Here is a 27,636-nt window from a genome sequence, read left to right on the forward strand (position 1 = left end):
TGATTATGTGGAAACAGGAATTCACCTTGAACCAACCAGTCTCACACCAAACCACGGACTCAAAAGAAACCTTCTAAGTCCTGTTATGCTCACAGACTGGGGGATGACTATACAGTCATAAGATGGTAAATGTAGGGAGAAATGAGCATGTGCCCAATTCAGGATCCCTAAGTATTAGATGGAATATATTTGAGTAAAGAATCTCTATTTGAAACTAACTGTATTGCAATATTCCTGGAATAACAAACAGGCAAAGGTGAGAGAATCAATTAAGATCAAGCTGAAATAAGCAAGTGTATCTGGAGTTCTCATTAGCTTGTTACTTGTATTAGCTTATGCAGGAAGATCACATAGCATATTAAATCGTTAGTATCAAATAACAATAGATTGAAAGTAGTTGCAATATTAGGTATGCAGTGGTTAAACACAGAAGCAATTTGTATTATGAGAGCTTGGTAAGAGAGATGCAAGCAACCGCAAAGGATCCCAAATGGGAGAGAAACAGTTAGGCTCTTTATGCTAGAACAGTCACTTAAGTAGATGCAGGTTAGAGCTTGAGTAACTGGTTAGTTTTAGAACAGATAAAAGTTCATAATAGCAGCAAGCGGTTCATAAGGAATGAAGCAAAACATCAGATATACTTTAAATGTTATAGTTAACGATACCGTTTGTGCTGAGTGAGTTGGAAGCGTGATCGAGATGAATCCGCTGCATACATAGAGTAAGCAGAGTCTGATGACGTCACGAAGTACTGAGATCAGCGTGGTTGTTGTGGGAGGTGTGCTGAGCTGAATAGCGCTGCTGACAGGGAGAGAGAGAGGGCTCCGGTTACCTGAGTAGTAAGGCTGTGAAGCAGTGAGCCGACAGAGAATGCAGAGAATCAAACAATTGGTTCTTAATGCCACAAGCACGCAGGTTTGAGCTGTAGGATGTTAGGAAGCAATAAGTCTGAGGGGGAGGAGCCTTTTTATAGGGTTGTTGGAAGGCCTTAAAGACATACACCCATAATCATGACAGCAATGTACAGAGAATCCCAAGTCCGATTTTTGCATAGGGCGTACTTTACACCCAGAACGATGGCTAAATGGATCCCTAATTGACCCAATAGATGTGCCAAATGTGCATTGGAGAATCCATCTCTCCTGCACTGTATCTGGGACTGTCCCCCTATTAAACAATTCTGGGGTAAAATACAGTACTGGATTAACCAGAAGCTGCAGATTCAGTTCACCGTACGCCCCGAGGCCTTAGTATTTCTACACTGGGACACACAGCACAAACAAAACGACTCAGTATTAAGTTTAGTAATCCTGGTGGCCAGAAAGTGTATATTAAAAAGTTGGATTGCAAATACAGGACCCTCCTTTAAGAGCTTTAAGAACCTGTTGCAATTTCAAATATTCACAGAACAAATGGATGTCAGAATAGATGTTCAAGACAGACTGGGTTCATTTCTACGTAAATGGCGTAGACTTATACTAACTTTTGAACTAGAAATACAGAGGCTAATCCTTATGCCATTTAAAGACTGTGATTTTCATGGAAGACACTCTAAGGGGGGAATGGGGACATTTGTTTTGTTGACCCTGCCCCCTCCCTACTCTTGGCTCCCCCCAACTGTTCCCAACCATACACGCTCTCCTCTATCCCTCTCTCTTCTCCCCCCCCCTTTTTTTTTTCCCCTCCTCCCCGCTGGGCCCCACAACAAGGATAACAAGTCTCAGGATGTTCAGTTAGTTAGTATAGTTAAATTAATAGTAGTGAGTTTAGGCTGGTCAGGTTAGAGACCAGAATTCTGTTGGAAAATAAGAAAATCTGTTGAGATGGTGATGTATGCCTGTGTGAAGTCATGCTGGACAATACGATTGCCAACATAAACTAATAATGTGGGAGCACATGTTTCACAAATAACTATTGTTGCAGTTCCAATTGCTCAACTACGTATGAATATATGTATGTCTTCTATGATTTTTGTAATGGCTCATGACGTGTATATGTCTTTACCTCCTTAATAAAAATGATATTTAAAAAAAAAAAAAAATACAAATTTACCTGTAAAATAAAACCCAACCTGTCTTACACTAACACCTAACATTACACTACAATTACATTAATTAAATACAATAAATCATCAAATATTTAAACTAAATTACACCTAATCTTATAGCCCTATCAAAATAAAAAAAGCCCCCCCAAAATAAAAAAAAAACCCTAGCCTAAACTAAAATGCCAATAGCCCTTAAAAAAGGGCCTTTTGCGGGGCATTGTCCCAAAGAAATCATCTCTTTTACCTGTAAAAAAAATAAACAACCCCCCCCCCCCCCAACAGTAAAACCAACCACCCACACAACCAACCCCCCAAATAAAATCCTATCTAAAAAACCTAAGCTCCCCATTGCCCTGAAAAGGGCATTTGGATGGGCATTTAGCTCTTTTCCATTGCCCAAAGTCCCTAATCTAAAAATAAAACCCACCCAATAAACCCTTAAAAAACCTAACACTAATCCCCGAAGATCCACTTACAGTTTTTGAAGACCGGACATCCATCCTCATCAAGCCGGGAGAAGTCTTCATCCAAGCGGCAAGAAATGGTCCTCCAGGCGGGCAGAAGTCTTCATCCAGACGGCATCTTCTATCTTCATCCTTCCAACGTGGAGCGGCTCCATCTTCAAAAGATCCGGCGCAGAGCATCCTCTTGTTGATGGCTACTGAAGAATGAAGGTTCCTTTAAGAGACGTTATCCAAGATTCCGATTGGCTAATAGAATTCTATCAGCCAATTGGAATTAAAGTTGAAACATCCTATTGGCTGATGAAATCAGCCAATAGGATTGAGCTTCAATCCTATTGACTGATCCAATCAGCCAATAGGATTGAATCTCAATCCTATTGCATCAGCCAATAGGATTTTTTCAACTTTAATTCCGATTGGCTGATAGAATTCTATTAGCCAATCGGAATGCAAGGGACGCCATCTTGGATGACGTCCCTTAAAGGAACCTTCATTCTTCAGTAGCCGTCAACAGAAGAGGATGCTCCGCACCAGATGTCTTGAAGATGGAGCCGCTCCGCGTCGGAAGGGTTGAAGATAGAAGATGCCGTCTGGATAAAGACTTCTGCCCGCCTGGAGGACCACTTCTTTCCGCTTGGATGAAGACTTCTCCCGGCTTCGTTGAGGACTTCTGCCCGCTTGAAGACTTCTCCCGGCTTGATGAGGATTGATGTCCGGTCTTCAAAAACTGTAAGTGGATCTTCGGGGGTTAGTGTTAGGTTTTTTAAGGGTTTATTGGGTGGGTCTTATTTTTAGATTAGGGACTTTGGGCAATGGAAAAGAAATAAATGCCCTTTTAAGGACAATGCCCATCCAAATGCTCTTTTCAGGGCAATGCGGAGCTTAGGTTTTTTAGATAGGATTTTATTTGGGGGGGTTGGTTGTGTGGGTGTTGGGTTTTACTGTTGAGGGGTTGTTTGTATTTTTTTTTTACACGTAAAATACCCGATTTCTTTGGGGCAATGCCCCGCAAAAGGCACTTTTAAGGGCTATTGGCAGTTTAGTTTAGGCTAGGGGTGTTTTTCCTTTTGGGGGGCTTTTTTATTTTGATAGGGCTATTAGATTAGGTGTAATTAGTTTAAATATTTGATCATTTCTTTTTTTATTTTGTGTTTATTTTTTTGTAATTTAGTTAATTGTATTTAATTAATGTAATTTATTTAATTGTAGTGTAATGTTAGGTGTTTTATTTTACAGGTACATTTGTATTTATTTTAACTAGGTAGCTAGTAAATAGTTAATAACTATTTACTAACTAATTTACATAGTTAAAATAAATACAAACTTACCTGTGAAAAAAAATAACATCTAAGATATTATTATTATTATTATTATTATCGGTTATTTGTAGAGCGCCAACAGATTCCGCAGCGCTAATGTATATTGTAGCTAGCTTAGGGTTTATTTTACAGGTAAGTATTTAGTTTTAAATCAGTAGTATTTAGGTATTAATTGTAATTTTTATTTAGATTTATTTTAATTATGTTAAAGTTAGTGGGTGTTAGGGTTAGACTCAGGGTTAGGTGTAGGGGTTAATAACTTTAGCATAGTGGCGGCGACGTTGGGGGCGGCAGATTAGAGTTTATTAAGTGTAATGTAGGTGATAGCGATGTCGGGGGCAGCAGATTAGGGATGTTTAGACTTGGGGTTTATGTTAGGGTGTTAGGTTTAAACATAACTTTTTCTTTCCCCATAGGAATCAATGAGGCTGTGTTACGGAGCTTTACGCTCCATTATTGCAGGTGTTAGGCTTTTTTTTAGCCGGCTCTCCCCATTGATGTCTATGGGGAAATTGTGCATTAGCACATAAAAGCAACTCACTGCAGCGCTGGTATTTGGGTGCGGTACGGAGCGCAAAGGAGCTCAATGCTGCCATATTGCCTGCAAATGTCGGGTTTTTGAAAACCTGTAATACCAGCGCTGTTAAAGGTGAGTGGTGGAAATAACTTGCAAGTTAGCAGCAAGGGTTTGGCCATTGGAAAACTAAGTGTTAATCTGTTGGGAAAGTGTATTCACTAGGCCTGTGTGTTAGATTAAAGCAACACCACACACAAGTCTCATGAAAATAAATTGTTCTATATCCTTTTAAGCCAGGGCTGTCCTCTGCGCTAGTTACTGTGCGCCCCTCTGCGCTAGTTACTGTGCGCCCCTCTGCGCTAGTTACCGTGCGCCCCTCTGCGCTAGTTACCGTGCGCCCCTCTGCGCTAGTTACCGTGCGCCCCTAGATACAGCAGAACTGATAATGTGCACTTTGGGGGCTTCTGGTAGGTTAGCAAATAAGAGCCCGAGAACTTGCCCTGTGCAACTGGACATTTGTTGTAAATATATTATTATTTGTCTTTATATTTAGCCCATAAAGATCCTAAATACTGACCTGTGGCCCCTGTGAGTTAGGACCCATCACTGCCCTGTGCTACTCCTGGCAAATCTGACCATAATGCAGCTAATCATTCCCATACATTCATAGCTACACATATATTTATTTATAATAACACTTTAGCTGTTGTCTGCTTTGCAAATGAATAAACTACACCTGTGTGATGACGCGTGAGCTGCACATTGTACACATTACATGATACTCAGTGTCTAATACTGATTTATATAACGTTTTATCTAATTCCCCTGCCCTGTGTGTAGCTGCTGTAAATGACTAACTCATAAACATAACTTGTGCTACAGTTGTGCTTCTGTGTGTATTAACCCTTCACTGGCACAGAGAGCAGTACAGTGTGTATTAACCCTTCACTGGCACAGAGAGCAGCACAGTGTGTATTAACCCTTCACTAGCACAGAGAGCAGCACAGTCTGTATTAACCCTTCACTAGCATAGAGAGCAGCACAGTGTGTATTAACCCTTCACTAGCATAGAGAGCAGCACAGTGTGTATTAACCCTTCACTAGCACAGAGAGCAGCACAGTGTGTATTAACCCTTCACTGGCACAGAGAGCAGCAGTGTGTATTAACCCTTCACTGGCACAGAGAGCAGCACAGTGTGTATTAACCCTTCACTAGCACAGAGAGCAGCACAGTGTGTATTAACCCTTCACTGGCACAGATAGCAGCACTGTGTGTATTAACCCTTCACTAGCCCAGAGAGCTGCACAGTGTGTATTAACCCTTCACTTGCCCAGAGAGCTGCACAGTATGTATTAACCCTTCACTTGCCCAGAGAGCACCACAGTGTGTATTAACCCTTAACTTGCCCAGAGAGCAGCACAATGTGTATTAACCCTTCACTGCCCCAGAGAGCAGCACAGTGTGTATTAACCCTTCACTGTCCCAGAGAGATGCATTGTGTGTATTAACCCTTCACTGGCACAGAGAACTGCACAGTGTGTATTAACCCTTCACTTGCCCAGAGAGCTGCACATTGTGTATTAACCCTTCACTGGCACAGAGAGCTGCACAGTGTGTATTAACCCTTCACTGGCACAGAGAACTGCACAGTGTGTATTAACCATTTACTAGCACAGAGAGCTGCACAGTGTGTATTAACCCTTCACTAGCACAGAAAGCAGCACAGTGTGTATAAACCCTTCACTGGCACAGAGAGCAGCACAGTGTGTATTAACCCTTCACTGGCACAGAGAGCAGCACAGTGTGTATTAACCCTTCACTGGCACAGAGAGCAGCACAGTGTGTATTAACCATTTCACTAGCACAGAGAGTAACACAGTTTGTATTGACCCTTCACTGGTACAGAGCTGCACAGTGTGCATTAACCCTTCACTGGCACAGAGAGCAGCACAGTGTGTATTAACCATTCACTGGCACAGAGAGCAGCACAGTGTGTATTAACCATTCGCTAGCACAGAGAGCAGCACAGTGTGTATAAACCCTTCACTGCCACAGAGAGCAGCACAGTGTGTATTAACCCTTCACTGGCACAGAGAGCAGCACAGTGTGTATTAACCCTTCACTGGCACAGAGAGCAGCACAGTGTGTATTAACCCTTCACTGGCACAGAGAGCAGCACAGTGTGTATAAACCATTCACTAGCACAGAGAGCAGCACAGTGTGTATAAACCCTTCACTGGCACAGAGAGCAACACAGTGTGTATTAACCCTTCACTGGCAGAGAGAGCAGCACAGTGTGTATTAACCCTTCACTAGCCCAGAGAGTTGCACAGTATGTATTAACCCTTCACTAGCCCAGAGAGCAGCACAGTGTGTATTAACCCTTCACTGTCCCAGAGAGCAGCACAGTGTGTATTAACCCTTCACTGTCCCAGAGAGCTGCACAGTGTGTATTAACCCTTAAATGACACAGAGAACTGCACAGTGTGTATTAACCCTTAAATGACACAGAGAACTGCACAGTGTGTATTAACCATTCACTAGCACAGAGAGCTGCACAGTGTGTATTAACCCTTCACTGGCACAGAGTGTAACACAGTGTGTATTAACCATTTCACTAGCACAGAGAGTAACACAGTTTGTATTAACCCTTCACTAGCACAGAGAGCAGCACAGTGTGTATTAACCCTTCACTAGCACAGAGAGCAGAACAGTGTGTATTAACCCTTCACTGGCACAGAGAGTAACACAGTTTGTATTAACCCTTCACTAGCACAGAGAGCAGCACAGTGTGTATTAATCCTTCACTAGCACAGAGAGCAGCACAGTGTGTATTAACCCTTCACTAGCACATAGAGCTGCACAGTGTGTATTAACCCTTCACCAGCACAGAGAGCAGCACAGTGTGTATTAACCCATTCACTAGAACAGAGAGCAGTATAGTGTGTATTAACCCTTCACTAAGACAAAGATCTACAGTATGAATTAACCCTTCACTAGCACAGAGAGCTACAAACTTTTTGTTAAACAGCACTTACTTTCCCATTGCCTGGCACAAGCAGATGAATAACAAGCATTAACATAACAACAACATTTATAACAATTATAAACTTTTTAAGAAGACCAGAAAGTGACTAAAACGTTTTATCACACAATACACACAGCCTGACTCACTCACCCAGTTACGGCTGCACAGGAAAAAGTAAATGGGAGGGGAACAAAGCTCAGTTCAATACTGAACTACATCTCCCAGAATACACACAGAGAAGTCACATGTTAAGCAGTAGCCAATCAGACAAAAGAAAAAATGCAATCATTTCAAATACAAATTGGATGCTTTTTAACATTGTTTAAAGGGACAGTCAACACCATAATTTTTGTTGTTTAAAAAGATAGATAATCCCTTTATTATCCATTCCCCAGTTTTGCAAAACCAACACTGTTATATTAATACACTTTTTACTTCTGTGACTAACTTGTATCTAAGCATCTTCTATCACATGACTTTAGTTATTATCTATTGACTTGCATTTTAGCCAATTAGTGCAGTGTCTGCCACTAGCCATGGCCATGATCACAATTAGGGTTACCAGATGGCCTTCAAAAAAAACTGGACAGCCAAAATGATAAGGGGGGGGGGTCAGAGCGTGGTAGGGTCTTGTTGTATATATATATATAGAGAGAGAGAGAGAAAATAACTCATTGTGTAAACCATTTACAAAGCTAAACAAGTCAGAAGACTTGCTTTAAAACCAGAAACTCTCTGACTACACTGTTTCCAATGCAGCAAAGGAATCTGGGTAAGATATGCAAATGAGGTTCACAATGACTCACCTTTTTACTTTTAGCCTGCTTTTTAAAGACAGACTTCCCTTTATGCCATAGCACTGCTGCATTACACAGCTTTTATGCTTAGCTAGGGTTAGTACAGTGATTTAGACCAATCCCAGTGTGATGAGAGCAGGATGTGATGTCACTAGTATGTGGGCGGGGCTTAGGTCCGGTGTCTGTGTCGCAGTTAGTTTAGTACAATCAACCTGACTAGATGTGTATTGTTATGCTCTGCAATAAAATAGAGTTGTACCATCATTGCTGTGTCCTGCATATGTCCTGCATCTCATGACATGGTGTCAGAAGTTCTGGACTGCGCTTCTGTTCCTGATCGATTGCAATGTCAAAGTTTACCCCACCTGAGCCTTTTGACTTCTCTCAGCCTACAGCTTGGCCCACATGGCGTCAGCGGTTTCAGCGCTTCAGGATTGCATCCAAACTGAACAAGGAGAGTGGTGATGTACAAGTTAATTCTCTTTTATACTCTATGGGGAAAGATGTAGAGCCAGTGTTCAATGCTTTTATTTTCCAAGAAGGGGAAGAATTTAACTTTGATATAGTTATGGATAAACTCAGTGCCCACTTTGTGCCCAAAAGAAATGTGATTCATGAGAGAGCTTGTTTTCACAAACGTAATCAGCGTGTGGGAGAATCTGTGGAGTCATTTGTGTGCAGCCTGTATGAATTAGCTGAATTCTGTGAGTTTGGTGTTGCTAAAGAAGAGCAAATCAGAGACAGAATAGTTATTGGGATTGCAGATGCTGAAGTTTCCCTGAAGCTGCAGTTAGAGCCTGATTTAACGTTAGACGGGGCTATTAGGATGGCCCGCCAGAGTGAACTGGTGAAAAAGCAAAGTGCTGATCTGAGGTCTGAGAGTATTGTGGATGAAGTGCAACAGTCTAGGAAAATTACTAGTGAAAGGCACAGTGTGAGCGGCAGATCTAAAGTACTGGAAAGGCCTAGAAGTGGATGGGCGCAACATGGCCGATGCACACGGTGCTACCGGGCTCATGATCAGAGTGCTATATGCCCGGCCAGAGATAAAAGATGCAGAAAATGTAACAGAATAGGCCATTTTGAAGTGGTGTGTAAAACTGAATACATTAAGGAGATGCAGGTGGACAGTGACCAGGAGGGTCAGGAAGTATCTTTTGTGGGGTCTGTTGTGGAACGGACAAGCTCAGAGGAAGATTGGAAAGTTACTTTTACTGTAATGGGAGCCAATGTTGATTTTAAGATTGACACAGGAGCTGATATCACTGTAATGTCTTTTGCTGAATTTATGAAACTGCCTCGACAGCCCCAGCTGGCGAAGGTTACAACAAATGTCCATAGTCCTGGTGGCCGCATTGATTGTGTGGGGAAATTTCTTGCCAGCTGTGAGTACAAACAAAGGAAGTTCACCATGTGGGTGCATGTGATCCAAGGTCAGTGTGTTAACAGTTTATTGAGCAGAAAAGCAGCCTGTGACTTGGGCCTCGTGGCCAGAGTGAATGAGATCTCTGAAGATATGTTTGGCGAGTTGGGCCTACTGAACTGCAAACCTGTCCGTATAGCACTTAAAAGTGACGCAGTCCCATACAGTATTTCTACTCCTCGTAGAATTCCGTTCCCGCTCATGCCTCAAGTGGAGAAAGAGCTCATGCGCATCAAGTCTATGGGGGTTATTGAAGAGGTTGTTGAAGCAACTGATTGGTGTGCCCCCATTGTTCCAGTTGCAAAGAAAAACGGAAAGGTGCGCATCTGTGTGGACCTGAAAAGGTTGAATGAGGCAGTGAAGAGGGAGAGATTTGTGCTGCCGACATTGGAAGATATAGCCCCGAAGTTGGCTGGGGCGAAGTTCTTTTCCACATTAGACGCTTCTAGTGGCTTTTGGCAGATCCCCCTGGATCCGAAGTGCCGTAAACTGACTACCTTTATCACACCGGTAGGTCGGTTCTGCTTCTGCAGACTCCCCTTTGGGATATCCTCCGCTCCTGAAATCTTTCAACGGGAAATGAGTTCTCTCCTGAGTGGCCACGTGGGCACAGCGGTCATCATGGACGACATTCTAGTGTATGGGTCTACAGTGGAGGAGCATGATCAGCGTTTGAGTTGTGTGCTGCAGGCTATCAAAGAGTCTGGGCTGAAGCTGAATAAAGAAAAATGTCATTTTAGGAAAACTGAATTATGCTACTTTGGGCATATCATCAACGGGGATGGCATCAAGCCGGACCCTGAGAAAATTCGGGCTATTGAACAGATGAAAAGCCCTTCTGATGTACATGAGCTGAGACAGATATTGGGCCTTGTAAATTACTTGGGCAAGTTTCTTCCAGATTTATCTACAGTTTTACACCCTATCACAGAGTTGCTTAAGAAAGATGTTGCCTGGGTCTGGGGACCCTCACAAGAAAAAGCGTTCCTGCATGCCAAGTCATTGCTGGGGTCTGCCCCAGTGCTGGGGTTCTACGACCCTTCAAAAAAGACTGTGGTTAGTGCTGATGCAAGCAGTTATGGGTTGGGGGCTGCACTCCTGCAGCTGAATGACAACAAACTACAGCCCATCGCCTACTGTTCCCGCACACTGATGGCTGTGGAGTCAAATCTAGTGGGTTTGGAGAAATTTAATCTGGAAACTGACCACAAACCGCTAGTCCCTCTAATCAATTCGTATGACATTGACAAAACACCCTTGAGATGCCAGAGACTTTTAATGAGACTGCTCAGGTTCAATGTTCAGGCAGTGCATGTGAGGGGGAAACAACTGGTTGTGGCAGATACACTATCCAGGCTCCCGCTGGCTGCTGCTGAAGAATCCTCCACGGAATCGGATGTGAAAGTGTATGTTGATTCAGTTCTGGCCTCTAAGTCCATTTCTTCGAGGAAACTGGAAGAGATAAAGAAAGAGACATATTTGGACACAGATCTGCAAGAAGTTATAAGGTACATAAAAGATGGCTGGCCCGAGAGCCGGGCAGCCTGGATGTCTTTAAATGCTTACCAGCCAGAGAGGTCGCAGCTCACGGAGCTGGAGGGGTTGGTGCTGTTCCAAGACCGCATTGTAATTCCTGTCAGCATGAGGAAGGAGATGTTAAACAGGATTCACGATGGCCACTTAGGCATTACAAAGTGCAGAGAAAGGGCAGCTACAGCTGTGTGGTGGCCTGGGATCAGCTCCGACATTGCAAATCACGTGTCTAAATGTGCCTTTTGCCGGGAACCCCGGCCTACTCAGAGAAGGGAGCCCTTAATGTCTACTCCACTGCCTGCGGGGCCGTGGCAGAAAATAGCTGCTGATTTGTGTGAACTGCAGGGGAAAGAGTTTCTTGTTCTGATCGACTACTATTCCAGGTATTTGGAAATTGCACCCCTGAATGATATCACAAGTCAGGCCGTTATCATTCGCCTGAAGAGCTTGTTCGCCTGCTGGGGCATTCCAATGGAGCTGGCGAGTGATAATGGTATGCAGTTCGCTTCTACAGAGTTCAGTGCTTTCAGCAGGGAATATGATTTTGTACATTCCACGTCAAGTCCACATTATCCGCAGGCCAACGGAATGGCTGAAAGGGCAGTTCAAACAACAAAATTCATTCTAAAGCAATCTGAGCCGTACCTAGCCCTTTTGTCATACAGGGCGACGCCCATTCAAGCCACCGGGTTTAGCCCGGCACAGCTGATGCTAGGACGTCAGATTTGCACCACTTTACCCTCAGTGGGTGTCTTCAAGCCACCTGGCCCTGTTCCTCGGGACGAAGTCCTTAGGAGGGATGAAGAGGCCAAAAAGGGTTATCGTTTCTTCTACGACAGGAGACATTCTGTCAGGCCTTTACAGGAACTGAAAGCGGGCCAAAGTGTCAGAATTAAACTGGATGATGAGAAGAAATGGAAGACGCCTGCTACGGTAGTGGGCCGCTCTCCAGAACCAAGGTCTTACACAGTCCTTACGGAGGGAGGGACGGTTACACGCCGTAACCGAAGACATCTTCAGCCTGTACCTGAGAGTCTGGAACCGGATACCTCAGTACCACCGTCGGTGGGATCCCCTGTTCTAAGAGAGGTGCCTTCCCCTCAGCAAGATCACAGCGGGGATATATCTTTGCCTCCAGCAGACTCTTGTTCACCATCTTCTGTATCAGAGGATAGTTCATGCAAAGTTACATCAAGCGGAAGAGTGGTGAAACTTCCGGCCCGATACAGGGACTGACTTTAGCTAGAACAGTGACCGGAAGTATGGGCAGAATAATCCCATGGTCACTGTGGACTAGGGTAGTCTACCCCGATGTCCAAGTCAGGATGTAATTTATTTGTTCATGTTTTCTAATCTATCTGTTTTTATAATGTTCAAAAACAAAAATGTTGTTGTATACCCTGTTGGTGTACCTTGTTATTTATTATATGCAAATGTATGCTTTGCCTTTGAAAAAGGGGAAGATGTGATGAGAGCAGGATGTGATGTCACTAGTATGTGGGCAGGGCTTAGGTCCGGTGTCTGTGTCACAGTTAGTTTAGTACAATCAACCTGACTAGATGTGTATTGTTATGCTCTGCAATAAAATAGAGTTGTACCATCATTGCTGTGTCCTGCATATGTCCTGCATCTCATGACACCCAGGACAGCTGTTTCGTGGTTTTGCCACTCATCAGCTGGGAGTAGGTTGAATCACTGCTTGGTAAAGTTCATTTCTGGAGTGGAGGATTTTAAACTCACTTTTCGCCTCCCCATAGTTTTAATTGTTGTTTTATATATATATATATATATATATATATATATATATATATATATATATATATATTATATATAAAAGTATTTAATAATATATGTATAATATATTATGTACATATGTATGTAATTATATATATATATATATATATATATATATATATATATATGTTACGGTACCAACTGTGTACCAAGGGTTAACCCCAGATGAACAATGTCCTGCATAGACAATCAGCAATTCACAACCCAGCCAGTTTCAGGTTTAAAACAGAATGACAACTTTATTTGAAGGCAGCATACAGATTTATACAGGTTTTTGACCCCCCCTCAGATGGGGGTTGAAAGAATGTTGTACATTAGATAAAAGGGAGAAGCGCCCTTGACATGATACAATAGGATTATATTACTTAAACACTTCAACCACAAGACACTCTTGACTCTTCTTATCACTTTCTCTCTGGAGGTGATCAAACAATAGAATGCTAAGCATTAATTAGATTGTAGCTGGAGCCAGCCACTTGTGGTTAGAAAATAAAGTTAACACTTTCAGTCCTGACAGAAGGGTCTGTCACATAGCTCCCCCCTTGTGGAACACTCCGGCAGACCCGGCTTGACCCTTTTGCGGGTCAACCTGGGGATGACCGGACTAGGAGGTGGTAGGCATGTCAGTTTGCTGGGACAATCCATCTGTATTCCCGTTATGAGAGAGAATCCCTGTCTGTATAAATAAGGGTTCAACCTCTTCAGTGCCCCGACTAGGGCTAAACAGTCCTTCAAAATATCATCGGCTTCTTTACGTGGTTTTTGTACCTGCTCTTTATAGGTATCCACAATCCCTTCATACTGACATAGGGTGCCCTTGAGTTGCTGCACCTCCCTATGAGCCAGTGTCAGCTTCTCCTCCAGTGTCACTAAGTTTGTCCTTAATGTTTCATGTTCCACTCTCAAGCTGGTGTTTTCTGCAGTCTGTCGGTGCAGCTTGTCTAGCAGAGATTCCTGTTCTAAACGTGCTTTTTCCTCTGCACTCCTCTTCTCTCCCGCTAGCACTGTTACATGATTATTTAACGTGACCATTTTATCCTCTACGTGACTCTTCTCCTTCATCAGCGCATTGTAACGTGACTCCCACATATCAATAGCGGATAGAGATTTACTGAGCTCAGCGTCCTGGGGCTTAGCAGCAGGGGGGTCAGTCTCTGCTGCACGGATCTGAGCACGGGTAGTCACAGGGTTAACATCAGCGGGACCCATGGGAGCATAGGCAGAAACAAGGGGGACCAAGGTATTTCCAAGGAGAACATCAGCTGGTAAATCCTTCATGACCCCCACATTCACAGGTCTAGCGCCCCCTCCCCAATCCAAATGCACCCTGGCAACAGGTAGGCGGAACACAGTGCCCCCTGCTACCCTCACAGCCACAGTGTCTCCTGTGTGCTGTTTCTCAGACACCAAGTTCTTTCGAAGCAAGGTCATGGTAGCACCAGTATCCCGTAGACCACTGACCTCCTTCCCATTCACTTTAACCAGTTGCCGGTTATTCCGGTGGGCAGCTTGCACAAGGTCTGCCTCATGTAGGATGCCCCAGCATTCTTGCGCCTCTACATAGCGGGCCGCAGGCTGAGGATTACGTGGGATTCCGCTAGCGGGTCTTCTCCAGGACTGTGCTTGGTTCGCTGCGTTTAGGGGACACTCTGGTCTTTTGTGCCCTAGTTGCTTACATCCAAAGCACCGAATAGGTTGTGAGTAGCCCCGCGAATTGAACCAGGCTCTCTGAGGGTAGTTCGTGGCCCGAGACCGTGTGGTATAGCGGTGTGCTGGGGGTTGGTAACTGGCAGGTGCTTGGGTGACTGGGGGTCTGTACTCCACTCTGGCAGGGGGCTTAGTGGTAGCAGTGTCCAGTTTGCGGGCATCCGTATACTCATCTGCCAAGCGAGCCGCTTCATGCAGGGTGGAGGGTTTACGGTCCCGAACCCACTCTCGAACTACTGCGGGTAACTTGTCGAAGCAATGTTCCAACAGGAATAGCTGCAGCACCTCTTCCCCAGATACGGCTTGGCACCCCGCTATCCAGTGAGCTGCTGTGCGGTGCACCTTACATGCCCACTCAAGGTAGGAATCACCAGCCAATTTAACAGTGTCTCTGAACCGCCTCCGGTATGCCTCCGGTGTAACCGCATACCTGGAGAGCAGAGCCTCTTTTACAGTATTATAATCCCCGACTTCCTCATCTGGAATGGCCCGAAAAGCCTCACTGGCCCGGCCGGATAATTTTCCGGATAATATCGTGACCCAGTCCTCTGCGGGTACCTTGTGTAGTGCACATTGCCTCTCAAAATCTGCAAGGTACCCATCAATCTCTCCTTCTGTTTCCAGGAAGTTTTTAAAAGCTGCAAAATTTACTTTTCCCTTTTCCACTGGGGTTGCTGTGACTTGGGCTGCTGCAGCGCCGTTTTGGCGAAGTAGGTTGGCCTCCACAGCTGCTATGACCCGATCGATAATTTCCGCAGATGGGTTAGGGCCATAATATGCCAGTCTTATTTTAACCGCCCGATCAAAGCTTGCTTCTTCAGGGGTTCTGTCTGATATGCTGGGCCCATTGGTTCCTTCTGTCCCTGGTACTCTTTCCATCTTAGTCAGTATTGTAATAATCCCCCTCTTCCTGAGGTTACTGGCTTGTGTAGTTGCTCTTCTGGGCGATAAGGATTCTCCCGTCGCTTGCCACCAATGTTACGGTACCAACTGTGTACCAAGGGTTAACCCCAGATGAACAATGTCCTGCATAGACAATCAGCAATTCACAACCCAGCCAGTTTCAGGTTTAAAACAGAATGACAACTTTATTTGAAGGCAGCATACAGATTTATACAGGTTTTTGACCCCCCCTCAGATGGGGGTTGAAAGAATGTTGTACATTAGATAAAAGGGAGAAGCGCCCTTGACATGATACAATAGGATTATATTACTTAAACACTTCAACCACAAGACACTCTTGACTCTTCTTATCACTTTCTCTCTGGAGGTGATCAAACAATAGAATGCTAAGCATTAATTAGATTGTAGCTGGAGCCAGCCACTTGTGGTTAGAAAATAAAGTTAACACTTTCAGTCCTGACAGAAGGGTCTGTCACAATATATAAGTACACAATATATATATATTATACATATAAAATTAAATATACTTATATAAATTGTATATGTATTTGTTTGTGTATATATATATGTCTGGGTGATGGATGGTGGTGGTGGTGGTGATATAATTACAATTATTAAAAAAGACAGAGTGACATACCTCATTGTTTTATTAATGTGACAGCTCACTGTCTGAGTCTCTCTCAGTCCCTCCATGGCTGGCTGCTGCTTCAATGGATTTATAGATTATATGACTTGAATGAGAGATGCATGAGAGAGTTGCACACACTTAAGTCAGAGAGTCACTAGTACACACAATATCCCTTTCACAAAGAAAGTCTATTCTTCCAAATTTCCCTTGGCTGGGCAGCACGCACTATTTAATTTATTGCTGGCTCCTTCCCAGGCTCAGTCAGAGAAAACCTCAGTACAGTACTGTAGTGTTAGTTTACTCTGTACTCAGTCACTCAGACTCTGACTACTCTGCTTGCAGCGCCTGAGGCAATAACACAGACTGAGCTGAGCGGGTCTTCTCTGACCTGACGTCACGCTCACGTGACCCGCGTGATCACGTGACAACGTCGGTCAGGCCCACAGGCAGCAAGACTCTGCAGTTAGTGACAGTTACACTTACAGGCAGGCAGCGCAGAGAGGGTCCGACTGCAACTCCTTCTCCGCACACTGTCAGGATCAGAAAGATGATGATCCGATCAGCTGAGCAGAGCATGAGTTGATTGACAGTGACACACGGGCTAAACAGGGGCTGGGCTTGTGTTGGGTAAGGTTACTAAAGCAGCTAGCAGCCAGGTCATAAAAAAAATTGTAAAGAAAACTACTAAAGGCTATGTCCATTTTTAAAAAAATAAAATTACCGGGCAGTAGCCTGAAATACCGGACAGCCCGGTCTAATACCGGACACCTGGCAACCCTAATCACAATGCTATCTATATGGCCTATATGAGCTTGTTCTCCCCAGCTGTGAAAAGTAAATAAAATATAGGCGGCCTTCAAGGGCTTAGAAATTATCATATGTGCCTTCCTAGGTTTGCTTTCAACTAGAATACCAAGAGAACAATGAAAAATTGTTGATAAAAGTAAATTGCAAAGTTGTTTAAAATTACATGCCCTATTTGAAAATTTTTTTAAAAAATGGACTTTACTGTCCCTTTAAATGCTGCAAATTCATAAAATTAGTAACTGAGCCCATTGTCACTGTCATATCCTCTACTAGTGCATTACAGCTACACTATATACATAAAGCTACACAATATATATTAGCACTTTCACTAGCACTGAGAAGAGCTGCACTTTGTTTTAACCCTTCACTAGCACTGTAGCATAGAAGCTTGTATTAACCCCTCAACAGAGATATGCACAGTGTATTAACCCCTTCACTAAGACAAAGAGCTGCACAGTGTGTATTAACCCCTTCACCAGCACAGAGATCTGTGCAGTTAGTATTAACCCCTTCACTAGCACAGATAGCTGTGCAGCTTGTATTAACCCCTTCACCAGCACAGAGTTCATTATGTGCAGTTTGTATTAACCCCTTCACCAGTACAGAGTTCATTATGTGCAGTTTGTATTAACCCCTTCACCAGCACAGAGATCATTATGTGCAGTTAGTATTAACCCCTTCACTAGCACAGATAGCTGTGCAGCTTGTATTAACCCCTTCACCAGCACAGAGATCATTATGTGCAGTTTGTATTAACCCCTTCACCAGCACAGAGATCATTATGTGCAGTTTGTATTAATCCCTTCACCAGCACAGAGATCTGTGCAGTTTGTATTAACCCCTTCATGAACAGAGTGAGATGTACAGGGTGTTAACTCCTTAAAGTGATACTAAACTCAAATTTTTTCTTTAATGATTCAGATAGAGCAGCTATGTTAAAGAGACAGTCTGCACCCCACAATAATGTGTACATACCTGAGCTAACTCTTAACTAATTTCTCCTGAACTTAGTCCATTCTTCTGCAGCTGCTCTAAGTTGCGTAAATCGTTAACTTTTTTTCTAATGCAGCAATCTAAAATATCTGCAGGCTCCGCCCTCCGCTTGCTAGTAATTTGTTTTTTTATGTTTTGTCCAATCAGCATTGATGCGTAAATACGTTTTTTAGCGCACACACAATGTTTTACACATGTGCAGTGTAAACACTATAAACAAATAAATCAGTCAAGTTATTCCCCAGTTATTTAGCTGACACTATTGTTCCGTGTTACATTCATTGTTTAGCACTTCTCTTCATAGCACTGTGATTGCCTCTCGGTGGGTGCTGAGAATTGTATCTTTTTAATAAAAATGTTTTATTATTTTTTCCATCTTATATATTATTTAAAAAAAATGTAGTTGATAATTATTTAAATGAATGACATTTATATTCTGTTAGATTTGCGTGGGGTTTTGGGGGCTTTAATTTGGTTACTCAGAGATGTCACTTACCCTCCTTGATAAGCTGTGACAGTTTTTTTATAATTTAATGAATATTTTTGACATAATTAGTCCTCTCTGCACTACTCAATCTGCCCATTTGTGGAGTAAAACAACTGTACCAGGGTCATTGGCGGTCTCCAGGTGCCTAGGCGATCCCCACCGTCTGCTGTTTACCTCAGAAACATGCACCCTAGAGATGAGGAGAAGGATGGGGGTATAAGACCACTTAGTGGTGTCCTGTAGATATTTCACTTGCTCTCTGTGATGGGGACTTTGGGCAGCTCCATACAGTGTTGTCCTGGGTGGTGCAAACCCACAGAGTTTTCTTATATAATTATTATTGGGAGTAGGGGAAAAACACAGGTTATGCACCTCCTGAATGTGCTTCTTCTACCTCCCCTTAACTCCGTTACCAAGCAGGCAGGCAGGGGAGGGATGAGGCCAGATGGGTGGAAAGGTGTATATGAAGGGGGACTGTGTGTGTGCGTGTGTACACAGGGCCGGGGCTAGGATTTTTGGCCACACAGACGAGGATACATTTTGCGGCCCCCACCATTACATACCATCCCATTGCTAGTTAAAGGGATATGAAACCTAATTTTTTTATCATGATTCAGATAGAGCACAATATTTTAAGCAACTTTCTAATTTATTCCTATTATCAATTTTTTTTCGTTCTCTTGGTATCTCTATTTAAAAAGCAGGAATGTAAGCTTAGGAGCTGGCCCATTTTTTGGTTCAGTACCTGGGTAGTGCTAGCTGATTGGTGGCTAAATTCAATTCAAACAGTGGTAGTGCTGGACAGCAAATCAGACAGTGGTGCTGCTGCATAACAAATCAAACGGTGGTGGTGCTGCATAGCAAACAGACAGTGGTGATGCTGCATAGCAATTCAAACAGTGGTTGTGTTGCATAACAAATCAGACAGTGGTGCTGCTGCATAGCAAAGCAGACAGTGGTGGTGCTGCATAGCAATTCAAACAGTGGTTGTGCTGCATAGCAAATCAGACAGTGGTATGGCTGCATAAGAAATCAAACGGTGGTAATGCTGCATAACAATCAGACAGTGGTTGTGCTGCATAGCAATTCAAACAGTGGTGGTGCTGCATAGCAAATCAGACAGTGGTTGTGCTGCATAGCAAATCAGACAGTGGTGATTCTGCATAGCAAGTCAAACAGTGGTGATGCTGCATAGCAAATCAGACAGTGGTAGTGCTACATAACTAACAGACAGTGGTGGTGCTGCATAACAAACAGACAGTGGTAGTGCTGCATAACAAACAGACAGTGGTGCTGCTGCATAACAAATCAGACAGTGGTAGTGCTACAGTGGTTGTGCTGCATAACAAACAGACAGTGATGGTGCTGCATAACAAATCAGAAAGTGGTAGTGCTGCATATTAAATCCGACAGTGGTTGTGCTGCATAGCAAATCAGATAGTGGTAATGCTGCATAGCAAATCAGACAGTGGTAGTGCTGCAAATGTGAGTGTAAATATATGTGATTGTGTGTGTGTATATATATATATATATATATATATATATATATATATATATATATATATATATATATATATATATGAATAAAATGTAGAAGTAGACAAGCGCACAGATTCACTCCTAGTGTAATACGTTTTTTACTTAAATCTATATATAAACAAAGGAATAATCCGTACTCACATGGTTCAACCTCATTCACTCTGAGGTATCTTTGCAGCACTGTATTAGTTAAAGGCAATTCCTTGGTCTGGATTCCTCCTGTCTCCCTTGAGTCGGCCCAGGTCTTAGAGTTGATGTTCACTCGATGCTGTGGGATTATACTCGGGCTATAAGGGGTTAAACAACCTGCTGCTTTCTCAGCAGGAGTGCAGACTGGTATTGCAGAAAGGAGTATACTAACACATGTTATTTAAATGTTTAAAAGAAAACAATATTAAATATGCAGATAGATTAAAAACATATATAAAAAACATATAATAATACGTGAGATAAAAAGTCCAGCAAACCAGAGGGTTCTTTCCTCTATACAACAGAGTGCTTAAGTTTTGAAATGAAATAAGAGCCATAGTCAGAAATCTTGTTACAGGATAATACTTATTCCTGTTCCTTGCTGACTAAATTGCTCTCTATACACAAATGTTAACTGCTATGGAGCGATTAAGGTGTATAACTGCTGTTGCACTGTATCACAATGTGCAGCAGCTGTTACCTTATTGTGCTCCATGTGTAGATAGAGAAAGTTGTGACGTGCGGCTGGGGGCAGAGTACATACTGTACATTCAAGCATAGATATTCACAGACTTGCATACATGTACACAATTTACAAATAGACCTGCAGACTGGAGTGGAGAAAGGGCAACAGCATTCGCTACTTGCTAGAAAGAATCACTATCAGACAGACCTTATCGTGTAGTAATCTGTTCCCACTATATATGACTAGAGAAAATATAACTAATAAACGCTCTTTTGCTAAACCCAGAAATGAGCCAATGGAAGAGAATTGCATCTAGGTGCCATAACTTTTGTCCTGGGCTTAAACCCCAGATTATTTTGGCACCTTACAATGCTGGTAACAAATCTAAAGCAAAAGATTACACCAAAATGAAAGCCAACATGAATGAAATTCGGCTGAACTGACTATTGGGAAAAATCAGAAATGATTCATCAGTACAAAACAAATGTTTTGCCATGCACAACTCTAATTATTTTTTAAAAAACATAATAAAACATTATGTGACTTTACCGTTACTTACATTCAATCTGCTGATTTTTACGCAGTCCAGGACCATCTGTCTATACATGGATGGATTTGTCTTCAACATTTCTGCGGCTTCCAATGGGGATCACAGTGGTAGTGGTAAGCTGAGCATAGTCTGTAAAATCTAACACACAGAGTATCACTGTGCTGCACGTCAACGTGGGCTTTGAGCTTTTAGGACAGAGTGAGGTTGAGTGGTGTGAGTGAGATGCGCTGCTGCTCCTATTGCACAATTTTAAATTGCACCTATATAGAGCAAGTAAGTGAGCCCCCTGGTCCTGAAGGCTTAAGCAAGTACGTCGTGTGGGGGGGGGTGGACGTTGGAGTACAGTGCAGCCTCCTGAAATGGCTGGTGTGGCTGCAGTACCTGTTAAACACACACTTGACTTGAGGCCTATGTGGGTGGGTTGGTGTGCCGAGTGCCGGGCGGTATTGGTTAGTCGGGACTTGTGGGGGTTGTGCCATGCCATTGCCATGTTCTGCGCTGCGTGCACTAAGTGAAGATAAAAAATCAGGCTGCTCTAAATTGCGCCCCCCTGCTGAGGCGCCCTAAGGCGGTTACCTTGGTTGTCTTATAACAAACGCCGGTCCTGTGTGTACATGTATGTCTCTGTATGGGTGGGTGCATGTGTGTTGTTACGGTACCAACAGGATACCAAGGGTTAATACCAGATGGAAGATGCCCTGAATGTGAGATGAGCAACTCACAACCCAGCTAATTCCCCCCTCAAACATGAGACCAGGCTCCACATTGAAGGTAAAAACAGAATGCAATTTATTGTGGGCTATATGCCTAGTATTTATGCAGGTCTGACCCCTGATGGGGGGTTGAAAGAATATTGTACATTAGATAGAGGGAAAACGCATTTTGACATGATACAATAGAATTACATTACTTAAGCAGATAAACAATTTAAACACAAGAAAACAATGCATTCCTTTTTCTCTCCTAGCAGTGAATGCTTATCACATAAACTTAATTACAGTACACAATAGCTGATGCCAGCAACCCTGTCTTTAGAAAATAGCTTCTTAAAGCTGAACAAAGTTAACTCTTTCAGTCCTGACAGAAGGGTCTGTCACATAGCTCCCCCCTTGTGGAACACTCCGGCAGACCCGGCTTGACCCTTTGGCGGGTCAACCTGGGGATGACCGGACTAGAAGGTGGTAGGCATGTCAGTTTGCCGGGACAATCCATCTGTATTCCCGTTATGAGAGAGAATTCCTGCCCATATAAATAAGGGTTCAACTTCTTCAGTGCCCAGACCAGGGCTAAACAGTCCATCAAAATCTCATCAGCTTCTTTACGTGGTTTTTGTATCTGCTCTTTATAGGTATCCACAATCCCTTCATACTGACATAGGGTGCCCTTGAGTTGCTGCACCTCCCTATGAGCCAGTGTCAGCTTCTCCTCCAGTGTCACTAAGTTTGTCCTTAATGTTTCATGTTCCACTCTCAAGCTGGTGTTTTCTGCAGTCTGTCGGTGCAGCTTGTCTAGCAGAGATTCCTGTTCTAAACGTGCTTTTTCCTCTGCACTCCTCTTCTCTCCCGCTAGCACTGTTACATGATTATTTAACGTGACCATTTTATCCTCTACGTGACTCTTCTCCTTCATCAGCGCATTGTAACGTGACTCCCACATATCAATAGCGGATAGAGATTTACTGAGCTCAGCGTCCTGGGGCTTAGCAGCAGGGGGGTCAGTCTCTGCTGCACGGATCTGAGCACGGGTAGTCACAGGGTTAACATCAGCGGGACCCATGGGAGCATAGGCAGAAACAAGGGGGACCAAGGTATTTCCAAGGAGAACATCAGCTGGTAAATCCTTCATGACCCCCACATTCACAGGTCTAGCGCCCCCTCCCCAATCCAAATGCACCCTGGCAACAGGTAGGCGGAACACAGTGCCCCCTGCTACCCTCACAGCCACAGTGTCTCCTGTGTGCTGTTTCTCAGACACCAAGTTCTTTCGAAGCAAGGTCATGGTAGCACCAGTATCCCGTAGACCACTGACCTCCTTCCCATTCACTTTAACCAGTTGCCGGTTATTCCGGTGGGCAGCTTGCACAAGGTCTGCCTCATGTAGGATGCCCCAACATTCTTGCGCCTCTACATAGCGGGCCGCAGGCTGAGGATTACGTGGGATTCCGCTAGCGGGTCTTCTCCAGGACTGTGCTTGGTTCGTTGCGTTTAGGGGACACTCTGGTCTTTTGTGCCCTAGTTGCTTACATCCAAAGCACCGAATAGGTTGTGAGTAGCCCCGCGAATTGAACCAGGCTCTCTGAGGGTAGTTCGTGGCCCGAGACCGTGTGGTATAGCGGTGTGCTGGGGGTTGGTAACTGACAGTGATTCCTGTTCTAAACGTGCTTTTTCCTCTGCGCTCCTCTTCTCTCCCACTAGCACTGTTACGTGATTGTTTATCAGGACCATTTCATCCTCTACTTCTCCTTCATCAGCGCCTTGTAACGGGACTTCCACGTATCAATAGCGGATAGAGATTTACTGAGCTCAGCGTCCTGGGGCTTAGCAGCAGGTGGGTCAGTCTCTGCTGCACGGATCTGGGCACGGGTAGTCACAGGGTTAACATCAGCGGGACCCATAGGAGCGTAGGCAGAAACAAGGGGGGCCAAGTTATTTCCAAGGAGAACATCAGCAGGTAAGTCCTTCATGACCCCCACATTCACAGGTCTAGCGCCCACTCCCCAATCCAAATGTACCCTGGCAACAGGTAGGCGGAACACAGCACCCCCTGCTACCCTCACAGTCACAGTGTCTCCAGTGTGCTGTTTCTCGGACACCAAGTTCTTTTGAAGCAAGGTCATGGTAGCACCAGTATCCCGTAGACCACTGACCTCCTTCCCATTCACTTTAACCAGTTGCCGGTTATTCCGGTGGGCAGCTTGCATGGGGTCTGCTTCATGTAGGATGCCCCAGCATTCTTGCAACTCTACGTAGTGGGCCGCAGGCTGAGGGTTACGTGGGATTCCGCCGGCGGGTCTTCTCCAGGACTGTGCTTGGTTCGCTGTGTTTAGGGGACACTCTGGTCTCTTGTGCCCTAGTTGCTTACATCCAAAGCACCGAATAGGTTGTGAGTAGCCCCGCGAATTGAACCGGGCTCTCTGAGGGTAGTTCGTGGCTGAAGGCAGTGTGGTATAGCGGTGCACCGGGGGTTAGTAACTGGCAGCTGCTGGGGTGACTGGGGGTCTGTACTCCACTCTAGCAGGGGGCTTAGTGGTAGCAGTATCCAGTTTGCGGGCATCCGTATACTCATCTGCCAGGCGAGCAGCTTCATGCAGGGTGGAGGGTTTACGGTCTCGAACCCACTCTCTAACTCCTGCTGATAACTTGTCAAAGCAATGTTCCAACAGGAATAGCTGCACCACCTCTTCCCCGGATACGGCTTGGCACCCCGCCATCCAGTGAGCTGCTGTGCGGTGCACCTTACATGCCCACTCAACGTAGGAATCACCAGCCAATTTAACAGTGTCTCTGAACTGCCTCCGGTATGCCTCTGGTGTAACCACATACCTGGAGAGCAGAGCCTCTTTTACAGTATTATAATCCCCGACTTCCTCATCTGGAATGGCCCGAAAAGCCTCACTGGCCCGGCCGGATAATTTTCCGGATAATATCGTGACCCAGTCCTCTGCGGGTACCTTGTGTAGTGCACATTGCCTCTCAAAATCCGCAAGGTACCCATCAATCTCTCCTTCTGTTTCCAGGAAGTTTTTAAAAGCTGCAAAATTTACTTTTCCCTTTTCCACTGGGGTTGCTGTGACTTGGGCTGCTGCAGCGCCGCTTTGGCGAAGTAGGTTGGCCTCCACAGCTGCTATGACCCGGTCGATAATTTCGGCAGATGGGTTGGGGCCATAATATGCCAGTCTTATTTTAACCGCCCGATCAAAGCTTGCTTCTTCAGGGGTTCTGTCTGATATGCTGGGCCCATTGGTTCCTTCTGTCCCTGGTACTCTTTCCATCTTAGTCAGTATTGTAATAATCCCCCTCTTCCTGAGGTTACTGGCTTGTGTAGTTGCTCTTCTGGGCGATAAGGATCATCCCACTGCTGCCACCAATTGTTACGGTACCAACAGGATACCAAGGGTTAATACCAGATGGAAGATGCCCTGAATGTGAGATCAGCAACTCACAACCCAGCTAATTCCCCCCTCAAACATGAGACCAGGCTCCACATTGAAGGTAAAAACAGAATGCAATTTATTGAGGGCTATATGCCTAGTATTTATGCAGGTCTGACCCCTGATGGGGGATTGAAAGAATATTGTACATTAGATAGAGGGAAAATGCCCTTTGACATGATACAATAGAATTACATTACTTAAGCAGATAAACAATTTAAACAAGAAAACAATGCAGTCCTTTTTATCTCCTAGCAGTGAATGCTTATCACATAAACCTAATTACAGTACACAATAGCTGATGCCAGCAACCCTGTCTTTAGCTGAACAAAGTTAACTCTTTTAGTACTGACAGAAGGGTCTGTCACATGTGTAGTCTCTGAATGTGTGTGTATGCGTTTGTGTGTGTGCATGTGTACATGTATGTGTATGTATGTGTGGGTGCTTGTCTGTGAATGTGTGTGTGTATGCGTTTGTGTGTGTGCGTGTGTACATGTATGTATCTGTATGGGTAAGTGCCTGTGTGTAGTCTGTGAATGTGTGTGTGTGTGTGTGTGTGTATGCATTTGTGTGTGTGCGTCCCTACATGTATGTGTATGTATGGGTGGGTGGGTGCTTGTCTGTAGTCTGTGAATGTGTGTGTATGCGTTTGTGTGTGTGCGCGTATGTACATGTATGTGTCTGTATGTGTGGGTGGCTGCTTGTCTGTAGTCTGTGAATGTGTGTGCGTGTGTACATGTATGTGTCTGTATGTGTGGGTGCTTGTCTGTAGTCTGTGAATGTGTGTGTATGCATTTGTGTGTGTGCGTACATGTAAGACAGTGGAGGGCAGCATAGCCCGTAACACACATAAGAATAAAGGCCCTTAGGAGTGAGCTGCTGTGAAGGGGCAACAATGTTGCATTTGTGTGTGTGGGGATAGGGCTAACCTTTAAGAAGCCAAGCAACAGGCCCCAGACCCTCTTTCCAGCTCGTCTTCACAGCTTGCAGGATCTCTCATTCTGTCTGATACCAGTTTGCTGCAGCATGAATCGTTCAGCCGCAGATCCTGTGAGAGTGGAGGAGTTGGAAGAACTTATGATCGTGGACTTTGACTCTGAGGAAGTTGTTGTGCCACCTTCACCCCAGCACCCGGTGAGTCACCCCCCGGTTCCTTCCTCTTTGTATCCCGTGGTTCACGTGGCTTGGGGTGCCCCCCTCCCCAGGCTTCTTCGACCCCCCCGCTTGATAATGCAGTCCCTGCTTTGTATTCCTGTCTCGTGGGGTTGGGTCTGGGTTTTTTCCCCCACATCGCAAATGCTGCCCTCTGTTGGTGGCTGGGCCTAGTGGGAGCATCCCCTTACCTTCTCCATCAGTTACCTTATCCAGTGAAGCGGTGTCCACAGCGGTCGCGCTCTTCCAGTCCTTAGCGTCGGTCCTAGCGGGCAGTAGTTTCGCCTCGGTTGGCGTCGGCTTCGGGTTTCCTCATCCAGCTGGTCAGTCTGTCTTGGCTGTGCGGGAACCAGCATCAACGTCCGCTTTGGATGACGTCACTTCCAGTTTGGCCATTTCAGGTGACGTCACGTCTGGTGATGTCACTTCCGGATTGGCCATTCAAGCAGCAGCAGCAAAGCAGGTAGCATCGTCTTCACCTCTGGGGAGCTCAGGTGAGAGAGCAGTGCCTCGGGGGGGGAGGCCCGCGGGGGGGGTGCGCAGCTTGGCACAGGGGTACAGCGCTCGCGTGGGGGGCAATTTGTCTAGTGCTTCAGGGGGCCAAGGCCAAGGGCCACGTGGGGCAATATTTTTGGCGCTTCAGGGGACTTAGGCCCGGAGCCACGTGGTGACAATTTGCATGACAGCGAGTCTCAAATGGGGGGCAATTCTGGCGATTATGAGCAGGCCACAGGCCTGACCAGGGAAACGTCAGTAGATATGGTTAATTTAGCACCTCAGTCATTGACTAGTCAGGCGGGGGGCAAGAGAAAGGCCGCTAGTAACTCGCGGCCTAGTAGGAGCAGTGTGGTCTCCTCACACGCAGCACATTGCAGGGGTCGCCCGCGGGTGTGGCCCTCAGCGGGGTCCTCCCGGGTGTCACCACTAGGGCGTCTGTTCCTGTGCACGTAGTTCAGGATGCGGGCAGGCAGGCTCAGTTTGCTGAAGCAGTATTGAATGTACACGTGGGAAGTGTGTCTGAGGGTGTGGAGTCTACTTGTGGCGCAAGGCGCAGGAGTGTTAGTCTTGGGGGGGTTGATGACATTGTTGATCGGCCTTTGTCCTCTCCCCATGGTACTCCTCTATTTCATTTTCCATTACAG

The sequence above is a fragment of the Bombina bombina genome, chromosome 5 (assembly GCF_027579735.1).
Source record: "Bombina bombina isolate aBomBom1 chromosome 5, aBomBom1.pri, whole genome shotgun sequence".
Classification (NCBI taxonomy): Eukaryota; Metazoa; Chordata; class Amphibia; order Anura; family Bombinatoridae; genus Bombina; species Bombina bombina.